The sequence below is a fragment of the Schistocerca serialis genome, chromosome 11 (assembly GCF_023864345.2).
Source record: "Schistocerca serialis cubense isolate TAMUIC-IGC-003099 chromosome 11, iqSchSeri2.2, whole genome shotgun sequence".
In the NCBI taxonomy this organism is placed as follows: domain Eukaryota; kingdom Metazoa; phylum Arthropoda; class Insecta; order Orthoptera; family Acrididae; genus Schistocerca; species Schistocerca serialis.
The window spans coordinates 143931988-143946101 of record NC_064648.1 but is presented as its reverse complement, the minus strand read 5'-3'; the positions used below and the strand labels follow the sequence as shown (position 1 = coordinate 143946101).

At 42.2% G+C, this 14114-nt stretch overlaps 1 protein-coding gene across 1 annotated transcript in view; it reads right to left on the bottom strand.

Annotated features, from left to right (window-relative positions):
* LOC126426950 (ankyrin-3-like) overlaps positions 1-10653 on the bottom strand; it is a 71113-nt gene extending 60460 nt beyond the window's left edge. The window contains exon 1 of the mRNA XM_050089064.1: positions 10536-10653. The gene's annotated coding sequence lies outside the window, so the exon portion shown is untranslated. The remainder of the gene's footprint in view (positions 1-10535) is intronic.
* Positions 10654-14114: the final 3461 nt, after the last annotated feature.

Genomic DNA, 14114 nt, shown 5'->3' with positions numbered 1-14114 from the left:
CAATTGCGTGAAAATATAAGCACATATCAGTTCTAGTATAATATATGTGTCCAATGAATAACCGTTTATCATCTGCATTTCTTCTTGGTGTAGCAATTTTAATGGCCAGTAGTGTATTTCGTCTTCCGTAGCGCTGTGGTGTGATCTCGGAGCTGTGTTAAGGGCAACTTGCAGTTCACAGGAGTTTCTGCAAACGTGACGTTATTTTGACGCCATAAGTATTGCATTCATGTGGACCGGGCTGTGGATAAGGGAGAGATGTTGGCAAGAATTAGCTCCGAAACTTACTGAAAAAGTTGTGCCAACTGCTCTTGCTAATACACCTTCATCAACACCAAAAGTGAGACCACTTGCTGATTTACAAGCAAAAAGAATCTTAAGCCAGCCAGCACATATTCCAATAACCTGCTCATTCAAGCTTCTCAAGAAAATAAACTTATTTTTAAAACATCTGAAAACTGATGTGTGGAGTTGGTCCGTAGTCAGAAAAAAAGGGGAGGGGCAGTCATTCTAACAAGTGAGGTAAACGATCAGCTCACTTACCTTGTGTCCAGTAAGTAAAGCCTTTTCGAAACCTCAACACAGCTAGCATCTCTCGAAAACACGCCACTATCTGTAGCATTTTGTGTAATAAAATCAAGAAAAGCGTAATATAGGTGGTTGAAGAGAGCCTTTAATGGGAGATTTTTGTCTGGGAAAGAAGTGGCCTAGAAAAACTAGCCCGTAAATTGTATTTTGTACACTTCACATATGGCTAAATTTTATGTATAGCTGAGACTACGTTACCTTTTTATTCTGTGGCAAATGTGTCGTTCAGTTCTATGCTTTTTGTTTTGAATGGCAATTTGCTTTTCCAGATGATCAACGTGTGAATATTTATTCACATTTGCGAGTTTCACACTTAATATGTAGATTTGTAAATTATTGACAATGACAACCCAGACCTGAGACGCACGCCTCCAGAGAAAGGGAACTACTGTATGTACACAATGTCTAATATCTAAGAACTAACTGCAATTAACTTAATAAAGAAGTCCCAGAACTGTTACAAACGTGAAGGTGAGATGGTAGGACGCGAGTCACCTCCGTAGCTACCCTCTGCTCTGTAACTCAACGCTTACAACCGCTGCCTCACAATCAACCGCTGGAAGATCAGCCCCCGCACCGTAAACTGACTGTAATGAAGGCTTTAGCAGCCGATACGTCCTTATATGACGTCTGATAACACATCAGAAAGAAAGTGTCGTGTTTTAAAAAATCTTCCATATAGAGCTGCCCTGAAACGGTGCTGTTTCATAATACGGAATTTAGGACCTCCTATCCAGTAGCAGCCATGACAAATGATTACGTTTTTTTATGGATAAATAATTATAACAGTCACGTGCAAATGTCTTCAACTCACGGGGTAACAGTGTGATAAGTTTCTTTTTTTAACCATTCTTGACGGCCCACATAAAGTCTTGTCTTCCGCCATTTCCTTTTTTTGTCTTCACAGGAAGACAGCCGACCAAGCGAGCAGAACCGTTCTTCCAGCTCCAAGTACTGGAGACGCTGTCCAATGCTCGTACTGCATGCCTGGACTGCACACTTGCGAAGGGCGTTTCAGTTTTCCAATACCTATGTACCCTAAAATGGATCACAGAGTTTCGTGGTGTGCAACTTAATAAATAATGACTCCGAAATGCACCACTTACGCTTCGCGGAAACTGAATATAACCTGGCGTCTACTACGACTGCTGTTTCCCACCAAACAAAACGATACAACTGAAGTCATGAGAAAAGTTACTGACTTCTAAATGACGGGAAAATTCTCCGTACAACTTCGTATGCATTACGTAGCTAAAAATGAAATTTCCATCCCGATGACAAATTTATTACTGTCTATTCATTAGCATACTGATGAGTGAACCAACATTTGAATTCTCGGTTCCATATAACACTTTACAGCTTTGCATCAGAAGATCACATGATCAGAAACACCTAAAGAGTGAACAGAAAGATGTTTTCCGACGCAGACTGAATGCACATTTAACAGCACATGACGATTCTTGCTGCACGAATTTCGTGAAAGGAAATACGGACCAGTACTCTACGAGATGTGTCCACACTAGGAATAAGAAAATACCGCACCTGTTGCTACCGCTGCCAATCTTCTTTGACCGACGAAGAAAACGCCGGATAAACCACTCACGAAAACGCAGTATGCGCAAAATACGTGTAGTAACAAGGACTATTTAGTTTGTTTCCATCACAGCACATTCATACACTTCACCAAATCACAAACTGCCCTTTCAGTCTCAGCTGCAGAAAAGTGTCAGCACACCCCGCCTTCCAAGCAACAATGTGGGAGGGAAACAAACGTCAGTGTTGTGTTCTGCCTCTGCACTGGGAGTAGAGAGAGTCCCGTGAAATCACGACACAGGTCAAAGCCAGTGTGTGGCATCGCTGGGACACTCGGTGGGGAGTCTTGTTTTACGGTACGTGGTTGTGCCCTAGCAGTGTTAAGATTTTAATTTGGAAGGCATGATATATACGGCCAAGTGCGTTGAATGTATTGCAAGTCTGGACATCGGAATATACTCCGTTCATCACATTAAACTTCATGTAAACATTACACTATGTACTCTTCCGCGTTTGCTGGAAGCTCTTTGGATTTAGTTTCAGGTGGAGCAAATGCCAAGCGGTCACAAGTGCAATCAAGTACGATGATGAGGGTTCGTTTTATGCTGTGCGTATCGACTTGTGCTGTAATACGGGACAACAGCTTTACCGGCGCGTTCAGATTTGACAGCGCTGGCCGGGCAAGTGGTCCAGCTAACGTGCACTGGTGTGAGCAGTGGCGGTTCAGACGTAGAAAGAGACGAGCAGAGGACAATACAGCTTTGGATGTGAATTTTTAAACAGAAGGAAATAATATATGGCAAAACTCAGGCGATTTTCTCTTTACGTGACCGGACGGAAAATATAACATGCCATCGTTATTAGCGAACATAGTATTGTAATTAAAAGCAGGAGTGATGAAAATTCGTGACTAACGAGGGTAATTTTTCCACATGAGCTGCGTGTGGCGTAAAAGCGCAGTTTAGTAGCGCAATGTAGTAAAATACGTAAGCCACTGAAGGTATCGGAGTCAGCTGTCTGGTAATCTCTGAACTCCTTCCACATCGGACACCGCTGAACACACTTCAGTACAGCTAGGTTGATAACGAGTCTATCAGAGACAGAACCCCAAGCCACAGAAATGTCCACGTTTCCTCCTCCTCCTCTTTCGTGACGTGCTGTTCTGCAGTTCGCCATCGTTAGGCAGCGACGTGTCACAAAGCTTCGCGCATTAGTTGCAGTACGTTTGACAGCGTAGTGTCTTGTTATTTCTCGCGACAAATCCCATAACTTGGCTCCATATCAATTCTGCCGGGTTCAGACTGCAGTGTTACGACCACAACTCTAAAAATAGTCCATTTGTGCAGCGTGCTCGACGCCATCAAAATTGTCTTCCATCTTTCTGCGCCATTTATCACTCTGGCTCATGTTAGATCACATCTGTCCTACAAAACAATGGGCATATGCGAAGAGCGTACTTGACTTTACAATTTTTCTCCAAGAAACTTATTTATATAACGTTTTATCTTCAACCATCTGTTGCAATCTTTTATAAAATATCGGTAATTGAGAATTTATACTTGCAATGAAAACCAGAAATTTTCGTTGATATGTAATTGTGAACTACAAGATCTGCATTTTTCTTAAAATTGGTGACTCATGAGTTAATTGCCATATATGGCGCAAAACCATATCAACCAAAACCACTAAAAACAAACGCAAAATATAACTATTTACAACAGCAGATAAAAATCCTGCTTGATGCTTTCCTAAGAGTGTCTCCATTCCTTCCAAGCTAAGTAAGTGTAGAGAAGATATGGCTCAAATTCACAGATACAGTATCGACAGCAATAGATTCATACCGCCTAAGTTAAGAGACGGGACTGATCCACCATGGTACACAAAACACGTTAGATCATTGTTGCATAAGCAACGAAAAACGCATGCCAAATTCAGAGGAACGCAAAATCTCGAGGACTGGCTAAGATTCACGGAAGCTCGAAATAGTGTGCACGTCAATGCTAGATGCTTTTAATAGTTTCCACAATGAAACATTGTCTCAAAATATGGTAGAAAACCCGAAGAGATTCTGGTCGTATGTAAAGTACAGCAGTGGCAGAAAGCAGTCAACACCGCCACTGGGCGATAGCGATGGAGAAGTTACCAATGGTGGTGCCGCTGAAGCGGAGTTACTAAATACAGTTTTCCGAAATTCCTTCACGAAAGAAGACGACGTACATATTCCAGAACTCGAAATCAGAACAGTTGTTAGCGTGAGTGACAAAAGTAGATTTGTGTTGCGAAACAACTCAAATCACTTTACTAAGGCAAGTCTTCAGGTTCAGCTGATATAGCAATCAGGTTCCTTTCAGAGTATGCAGACAACACCGCCTTTCTTATGAATCATATACAACCGCTCACTTGACGAAGGGTCTGTTCCTGAAGACTGGAAAGTAGCAAAGGTCACACCAATACTCAAAGGAAATAGGAGTAACCCATTTTATTACAGACCCAAATCAATGACCTCAATTTGCAGTACGATTTTGGAGCACATACTGTACTTTAACATTATGAATCACTTTGAAGAAAATGACTTATTGATACATAACCAACACGGATTCAGAAAATATCGTTCTTTATTCCCATGAAGTAATGAGTGCTGTCGACAAGGGATCTCATATCGATTCGATATTCCTAGATTTCCATAAGGCTTTTGATACCGTTCCTCACAAGCGACTATTAATCAAATTGCGTACATATGGAGTATCGTCTCAGTTGTGTGATTGGATTCGTGATTTCCTCTCCGAGAGAGGTCACAGTTCGTGGCGATAGACGGTAAATCATCGACTAGAACAGAAGTGATATAAGGCGTTCGCAAGGTAGTGTCATAGGCCCTCTGCTGTTCCTGATTTACATACATGATCTAGGAGGTATCTGAGCAGCCCCCTTAGACTGTTTGCAGATGACGCTGTAATTTACAGTCTAGTAAAGTCATCAGACGATCAATTCCAACTACAAAATGACCTAGAGAGAATTTCTGTATGGTGCGAAAAGTGGCAATTGGCACCAAGCAAAGAAAAGTGCGAGGTCATCCACATGGGTACTAAAAGAAATCCGAGTAATTTTGGGTATACGATAAATCGCACAAATCTTAGGGCTGTCAATTCGACTAAATACCTAGGAATTCCAATTACGAGCAACTTAAATTTGGAAGACCACATAGATAATATTGTGGGGAAGGCGAGACAGACTGCGCTTTGTTGGCAGGACACTAAAGAGACAGCCTACATCACACTTGTCCATCCTCTGATGGAATATTGCTGCGCGGTATGGGATCCTTACCAGGTAGGATTGACGGAGGACATCGAAAAAGTTCAAGGAAGGGCAGCTCATTTCGTGTTATCGCGAAATAGGGGTGAGAGTGTAACTGACAGGATACGCGAGTTGAGCTGAGAGTCACTGAATCAAAGGCAGTCTTGATTGAGGAGAGATCTATTTACGAAATTTCAATCTCCAACTTTCTCTCCCGAATGTGTAAATATTTTGTCGACACCCAACTACGTAGGAAGAAATGATCATGATATTAAAATAAGAGAAATCAGAGCTCCAACGGAAAGATATAGGTGTTCCTTTTTCCCACGCGCCATTCGAGAGTGGAATGGCAGAGAAGTAGTATGAAAATGGTTCAATGAACCCTCTGCCCAGCACTTGAGTGTGAATTGCAGAGTCACCATATAGATGTATATGTAGATGTGATGAGTTTCATATTTAAATGCTTTAGGTATTCAAACCTAACAAAGAAAATTGCGCACCACGTGGAGTGTAGAACCACCGCCCGCCGGCACACACGATGGTCAGTCTACGACCCTGTCTATCACGCCACGCATGTAGTTAACACCTCCCTTATTTCTGATACATAGTCCTACTCGAAAAAGTCAAAAGCTGATTTTTGTCTGTAATCTTGTGAAGAACATTAACTACTTGTTTCTCGCCATTAACGGTGTTCCACGCGCGTGTTTCACTACGAAGCAGGAAGCAGTGTCGTCCATTTTCGCGGTACGTATGAACAGCGAGACAATCAGAGCACAAGTACTGGTTACAGAGACTGTGACTGTACACAATTTAAGATAAAAGTTATGTAGGTAAAGTACGATTAAGATAGACGTTGATGGCTGTTAATACGTCAGAATGTCTGAAAGGTTCTTCCGCACTGACATACTAGTAGCCTACCGAACACTTACGTTGGACCTACTTCCAAGAGCGGAACACCACCAGTTTAAGAGAGCTATGGCTGCTGACCAATCATCGCGCTTGCGTTTGTTTACATCTGGTTTGCTCTTATGATGAAGTACATGCTACATACGAACCCCGTAGCCCCACCCTTTATTTCGCATTCACGTTCATTGTCCTACCCGTCTCACAGCCATACCACCTTACTCCACACCAACGTAGACCTCCCGCTGTGCTACGGAGTACTGAAAGCTTGTTCCCAACGAATAAGTAGGAGTCTCAGCCAGATATGTATTTTTCCTGATAGACTGAAATACTCTGTTGTTCAAAAACTGCGTAAAAATGAGAGGTCGGCAGAAGCGTCCGATCCCACGCGTCGGCTTTGACCCGTGACGTAAGGGTGTTGTGTGTAACGTCACGACGTCGCGGAGTTTGGTTTGTGAGTGTGGCGTGTTTGTAGATGTCGTCGTGTTGTGGTTTGTTGTGCTCTGGTGGTACGTTCAGGGTTTTCGTTTGTGTGGTGTAATGGGCTCAGTTTGCTTTTGATCATTATCCAGAATTGTTCGAGTGTTGGCTGTGTTTGTGGTGGAATTCGTTTCAGTGAGTAAACTGATTTTGTGTGAAAGTTAATTTAGTGTTCGCTGTACATCGTGTGGTAATTTTAGTAAAATTAATCGGTTGTTGTTTTTGTTCAGCAATGGATATGACGGATAAAATTAACAGTGCACAGGTCAAGGGAAGTCGATCCCAATGTGTGGCTGTGTATGTTGGTATTGGTATCGGGAGATGTTTTTCGAGCTATATAGGCCAAGGAAAGTGTTTGATCCTAATTTATGGGATCGGGAGCTGCTGTTGAGCTATATAGGTCAAGGGAAGTGTCCGATTCCAGATGATATTGTGTTTAGTGGTATTTGGAGAGTTTTGTGTTTTGTATTGGGGTGGGTGTCTAAATTAGTTTATATTTGGTTTGCCCCCCCACCCAAAAACACCCCATTTCCCGCGCTTGTCCCGTTAGTCTCATTAGGCTTTTTGTGGAAAGTGTGTGTGTGTTTTTCGATGTATTTTCGTCCTCATAATGTGTACGTAACGACTTTATATTGGAATCGTGGTTTATGGTCGTTTCCGCCATATTTGTGACGTCAAAGCAGACGGGCGGGATCGGACGCTTCCGTATTTCCAAAATGGGGATAGGTCTGATGCTAACAACTATCAGCCAGTCTCACTTCTGATAGCTTTATTCAAAAGTCTTGAAAAAGTTATGTATTCAGGAGTAGCATCACGTACCTGTAAAAATGAAGTACTAACAAAATGTCAATTTGGTTTTCAGAAAGGCTTTTCAAGGGAAAATGCTATATATGTGCTTTCACTGATCAAATATTAAATGCACTGAATAACCAAACATCACCCATTAGGATATTTTGTCACCTCTCAAAGCCTTTGATGGTGTGAATCATGAATTTCTTCTACACAAGCTTAAGTACTGTGGCATGAGTGGGACAGTGCACAAATGGTTTAATTCATATTTAACTGGAAGAATGCAGAAGGCTGAAATTAGCACTACAGATTGTCTGCAAAAATCAGCAGAGTCCTTTAACTGAGGAGGTATCAAGAATGGTGTCCCACAGAGTTCAGTCTTGGGTCCCTTACTGTTCTCAATATATATTAATGCATGCAAAGCTAGTTCTTTTTGCTAATGATACAAGTACAGTAATCACACTCAAGGAAATTGTAAATAATGTCTTTCACAAAATTATTAAGTGGTTCTCTGCAAATGGACTCATTAAATTTTGAGAAAAAAGTGTATGCAATTCTGTGCAGTAAATGGCGTAACACCATTGATAAATATAGGCTATGAAAGCAAGTCTATTGCTAAGGCAGAGTATTCAAAATTTCTGGATGTGTACACTAATGAGACATTGAATTTGAAGAAACATCAATGATCTGCTGAAATGATTAGGTTGAGCTACTTATGCTACTGGGGTTATTGCAAAATTTTGGTGATGAACATCATTAAATTAGCCTACTATGCCTATTTTCATTCACATGGTATCGTATTTGGGGGCAGTTCGTCACTAAGAGGAAAAGTATTCATAGCATCAGGCTAACAGCTGGAGCCCACCGAAGATGACCTTGCGGACATTTATTTAATGAACTTGAGATATTCACAGTACCCTCGCAGTACGTATATTCATTTATGACATTTGTCAATGACTCACCCCAATTCAAAAATAACAGCAAAGTGCATAGCTACAACACTAGAAGTAACGAAGATCTTCACTACTCTGGATTAAATCTCACTTTGTCACAAGAAGGTGTGAATTATGCTGCCACAAAAATATTTGGTCATTTGCCAAATAGAATTAAAAACCGGCAGATATCCAAGCAACATTTAAAAGAAAATGAAAGTATTCCTGAATGACAGCGCCTACTGAATAGATGAATCTTTAGACATGAAGTATTAACTATAAAAATATTTACTATTTTGTGTAAAGAAAACTTATGTTCAAGTGATACATCCCACATCATTACGAAATGTATTAATGCGCTATGCAACAAGGATCAATGTATGTATGTATCTATGGATGCAGATCAATTTGTCAACACAACCCATATTTCAGGGAGGTGAGGAGGTGGCTATCGTATCAGCCCCTCTTTGTGGAAGTTTGTCTACAACCACCTGCATTGCTATTTTTCATTTACATACACAAAAGACGATGAAATTACTCCCAACGTACTAATGACAAGAGATCCGCTTGCTATGATATAAACTGTATTTTTCTCTACGCAACAGCAACACACTTTATACTGTAGGCAACTACAGATGTAACAATGCGTTCTTCTTAAAGCCACAACAGTTTAATAATTCTTTATTTGTCCTAATAAAGTATTACTCAGGAGCACCGGTTTGGTTTGACAAGGACATGTATGTGAATCTTCAGTTTCTCCCAACTTATTTTTTGATGGAACAGTCCACAGGTGAACTGCCCGTTCGTAGTGTCCGACGGGCACGCTATGAACCGAAAGTACAGCTATGGACTGTTCCATCAAGAATATGTATAATAGTTGAGTTCTGCAGTGAGATTTGTAACTGATACTCTGTATTTTGATATCGTTCTGAGCATTGACAAACACTTATCAGAAGAGATTCTGAGGATGGCTGGTTTTACTGCCAAAGTGTTTCAGTGCTGGTCCTTTACGTGGGATACTGCTTCACTCGTCCAGATACCCCCTTATCAGAAAACCGACTACTTTTCTGGTAAGAGTACGGCACAGTCACTGCCTGGAGATGCACGATTATTAATAGAAGTGAAGACTAAGTCCCTAACGCCGGGAACTTTGTCAACATTTCCAGCAAGAGGATCAATTTTAGGTCAACGTAATAATTCATTAATTTCTGCACTTACACATTTAGTCTTACTGACTACCCAACAGACTACCTTGTCACCAAAAACATTTCTCTAGAAAAGTGAAGATATCGAAATTAAATGGAACAGCGTTGTGTACTAAAGTACATTTGCGTGACTTAACGTGCTGACGATTGCTAATGCAGGACTGGGGGAAAGACGCGAACAGATTAGTTGTACTAAATTCGGCAGTTTTCGTGGAGCCGACGGCTTCGGGAAATATCTGATTCAATGCTCCACTATGGAACTGTCAAAATGCGTCTAGCTTGGTTTGATTTCAAACCATTAGGAGTAGGATCAGACTGTCCCAAGGTCTACTCACTATCCTGACGGAAAGTAATTGTTTAATTCCTCTATAGTCGAAGTTGCCATAGCATCTTATCTACTTGCAGAAGCAGTGTTCCGTCATTCTGTTCTGTTATTCCTAGCACGCAGAATAATCCTTTTATGGACCACATGTGTACAAACACGAACCTACATTTCGGGAAAAAAAATTCAACAAAATGGCGCGAATACGAGTAGAAATCTCGTCCGAGCCTATGCTTTTCACTCATGCCTAAAGTCCGTAGAACAGCAGAATTAATAGGAATGTCTGTAGGACTTTAAAATAAGATTTGTAATATGAAACTCGTTAGTATTTTGAGAGCGTAATAAACGAACGCGGTTTGCTTTATACGCGATAGTCTCCATAGTGAACCTAAATGAAACCTTACAGCTGCCATGACTTTGCAGAAACAAACCAAAAGAAAACAAAGAAAATAATTCAATACTGTGGGAACGCATGAAAACAGTCGTCCTTACCTTATTAAGGGTGTGGGTGTAGCAGAAGAAATTCTCGGCGCAGAAACAGCAGCACGAAATCCCAACGCAGAACGTCTCACTGGACACGACTCGCTACAAATGCGACAGACGCCTGAAGCGGCAGGGCTGTGGCACGCAGTCAGTGCTGCCAACGGCTGCGAGGCCGGCAGGTACCAACTGCAGTCTGCTACGGGGCCTCACACAGGGGGCAGCGCTTCCAGCGACCCCGCGCACAACATGCGAACGTAATACGAAGACTGTAGCCCATAATTTTGCTATTGCTGATAAATTAAAAAAAATAAAGTAATTAAATTTCATCATTTTTTCACTTGCTATTGGCTTTTCTTCATAGGTAAGACAGACTCTTCGGTTAATTTGGCGCAACGTACAAACCATGCTTACAGGTGTATGAAAATCTAGAATTTTCCGAATCTATAAAAACTCTGGTAAAAACTGAGATAATTGACAATAAAATTAGATTTTTTATCTAAACATAAAGTTTAAAATGTAACAGCTTACTCATTTTTTCATAAATTAAGTAAACTCTAGAGCTTCATACAGCTGTAAGTATGGTTTGTATGCTGTGCCAAATTCATAGTAGAATCTTTCTTACTTATGAAGAAAAGTATACCTATAGCAACAAATGCAGCCAATAGTGGGTGAAAAATGTTGAAATTCCACATGTAAAAAGAAAATTATTTTGTTATGTTTTTGAACTTCCACTGCTATGAGTGTGATTTCTGAATAAAATGTCCTGTGGTGCCTCTCCTGTTACAAGTCGGGCCGTTTGACGTCCTACCCCCTTAAAGACAGCACAGCTGTTCATGTGCCCAGTATGTGCGGCGTTCCTTGTAAATGTGGCAGCATTTACATCCGTCAAACAATTCACAGTTGCAGAGCGTTGTACTGAGCATAAGATACTAAACAAGGGGAGCTTGTCAAGTTGACCATAACTGACCTTTACTTGGAAAACGGACGTGAACTACAGTTCGAAAACACGAGAGCCCTAGCTCACACGTCAACATACTGGGATTCAGTTATAAAAGAGATGAATGAGATTAGCCGGCCGGGTGGCCGAGCGGTTCTAAGCACTTCAGTCTGGAGCCGCGCGACCGCTACGGTCGCAGGTTCGAATCCTGCCTCTGGCATGGATTTGTGTGATGTCATTAGGTTGGTTAGGTTTAAGTAGTTCTCAGTTCTAGGGGACTGATGACCTCAGAAGTTAAGTCCCATAGTGCTCAGAGCCATTTGAACCATTTTTTGAATGAGATTAGAGTGGACAGCAACAGTTTTAAAAGAGACGAGGGGAACACAGTTGTCAGGGATGGGGGCGGGCACTGTATGTTGAAAGGAAACAATGGTGGGCGCTCGACGTTTTCAGAGAGACGGGAGCGGCAGCTTCAAACGTGGCGCCGGCCCCTGGTTCCAGATGACGTCACTCGGTCCAGCGGCGGGCCAGCGCTGCTACACTATGTGACCAAAAGTATCCGGACACCCCCAAAAACATACGTTTCTCATATTAGGTGCAGTGTGCTGCTACCTACTGCCAGCTACTCCGTATCAGCGGAACTCACGAACTTCGAATATGGTCAGGTGACAGATGTCACTTGTGTCATACGTCTGCACGCGAGATTTCCACTCTCCTAAACATCCCTAAGTCCAATGTTTTCGAACGCAAAGGGACGCGTACAGCACAAAAGCGTACAGGTCGACCTCGTCTGTTGACTGACAGAGACCACGGACAGTTGAAGAGGGTCGTGATGTGTAATAGGCAGACATCTGTCCAGACAATCACACAGGAATTCCAAACTGCACCAGGATCCACTGCAAGTACTATGACAGTTAGGTCAGAGGTGATAAAACTTGGATTTCACGGTCGAGCGGCTACTCACAAGCCACACATCACGCCGGTAAATGCCAAACGACGCCTCGCTTGGTGTGAGGAGCGTAAACATATGACGATTGATCAGTGGAAAAACGTTGTGTGGAGTAACGAATCACAGTACACAATCTGGCAATCTGATGGCAGGGAGTGGGTATGGCGAATGCCCGGTGAACATCATCTGTCAGAGTGTGTAGTGCCAACTGTAAAATTCGGAGGCGGTGGTGTTATGGTGTGATCGGGCTTTTCATGGCGGGAGGGGAGGCTTGCACCCCTTGTTGTTTTGCATGGTACTCTCACAGCAAAGGCCTGCACTGATGATTTAAGCACCTCTTTGCTTCTCACTGTTGAAGAGCAACTCGGGGATGGCGATTGCACCTTTCACCACCATCGAGCACCTGTTCATAATGCGCGGTCTGTGGCGGAGTGGTTCACGACGGTAACATTCGTGCAATGGTCTAGCCTACACGGAGTCCTGACCTGAATCCTATACAACACCTCTGGGATGTTGTGGATCGCTGACGTCGTTCCAGGCCTCACCGACCCACGTCACTACCTTTCCTCAGCGCAGAACTCCGTGAAGAATGGGCTGCATTCCGCAGGATACCTTCCAGCACCTGATTGAACGTATGCCTGCGAGACTGTAAGCTGTCATCAAGGCCAAGGGTGGGCCAACACCATTTTGAATTCCAGTATTAGCGATGGCTAGTGCCAAGGACTTGTAAGTCATTTTCAGCCAGATATCTTGATACTTTTGATCACATAATCTAGTTAACCGCCTCTTAACAGCCAATCACACAGAGGTGCGGAATTACCAATAGAAATGTCCATCACAGAAAAGTAACTCAGCAACTCAGAAACTATTGGATTAGAGCAGGCGGTTTCTTGCACTGGAAACGATGAGACAACTAGCTGTTAATTAAGTACTGGTCAAACAAAATGTAGAATGATAATGAGACTGCATGGTAGGCTAAAAATGACTGATGAAAACCAGTTAGCAGTTCATTACCATAACACCAGCACTGGTGGTAGACATCCAAACAGATGTCTGTACGTTGTCAGTTTGGATGCTCCATACCCAAGGGGCTGATTTTATGTATCAGGGTTTGACTTGCAATTGCAGACAAGTACATGTGATTTTGACCACTACCAGTATCCCCTGTTTTTCTGTTTCTTTTTTTTAATGAAGCACTACCTGTATTATTATTGAGCTTATAGAAAACAGGAGATTATACAAAAATGCAACTGATGAACAAAGAAAAGCTGAATACAGAAGACTAAGGAATTTAGTTAATAGAGAATCTAGGAAAGCAAAAGAAAATTTGAAACTTCCTGGCAGATTAAAACTGTGTGCCACACCGAGACACGAACTCCCGACCTTTGCCTTTCAAGGGCAAGTGCTCTACCATCTGAGTTACCCAAGCACGGCTCACGATCCGTCCTCACAGCTTTACTTCTGGGTGTACCTCGTCTCCTACCTTCTAAACTTTACAGAAGCTCTCCTGCGAACCTTGCAGAACTAGCACTCCTGAAAGAAAGGATATTGCGGAGACGTGGCTTAGCCACAGCCTGGGGGACGTTTCTGGGATGAAATTTTCACTCTACAGAAATGTGCAGGGAAGTGGAAGAAACTATGCAAAACGGAAAAAACTGATTTAGCCTACAGAAAGGCAAATCAGTTTTTTAACAAACGTAAA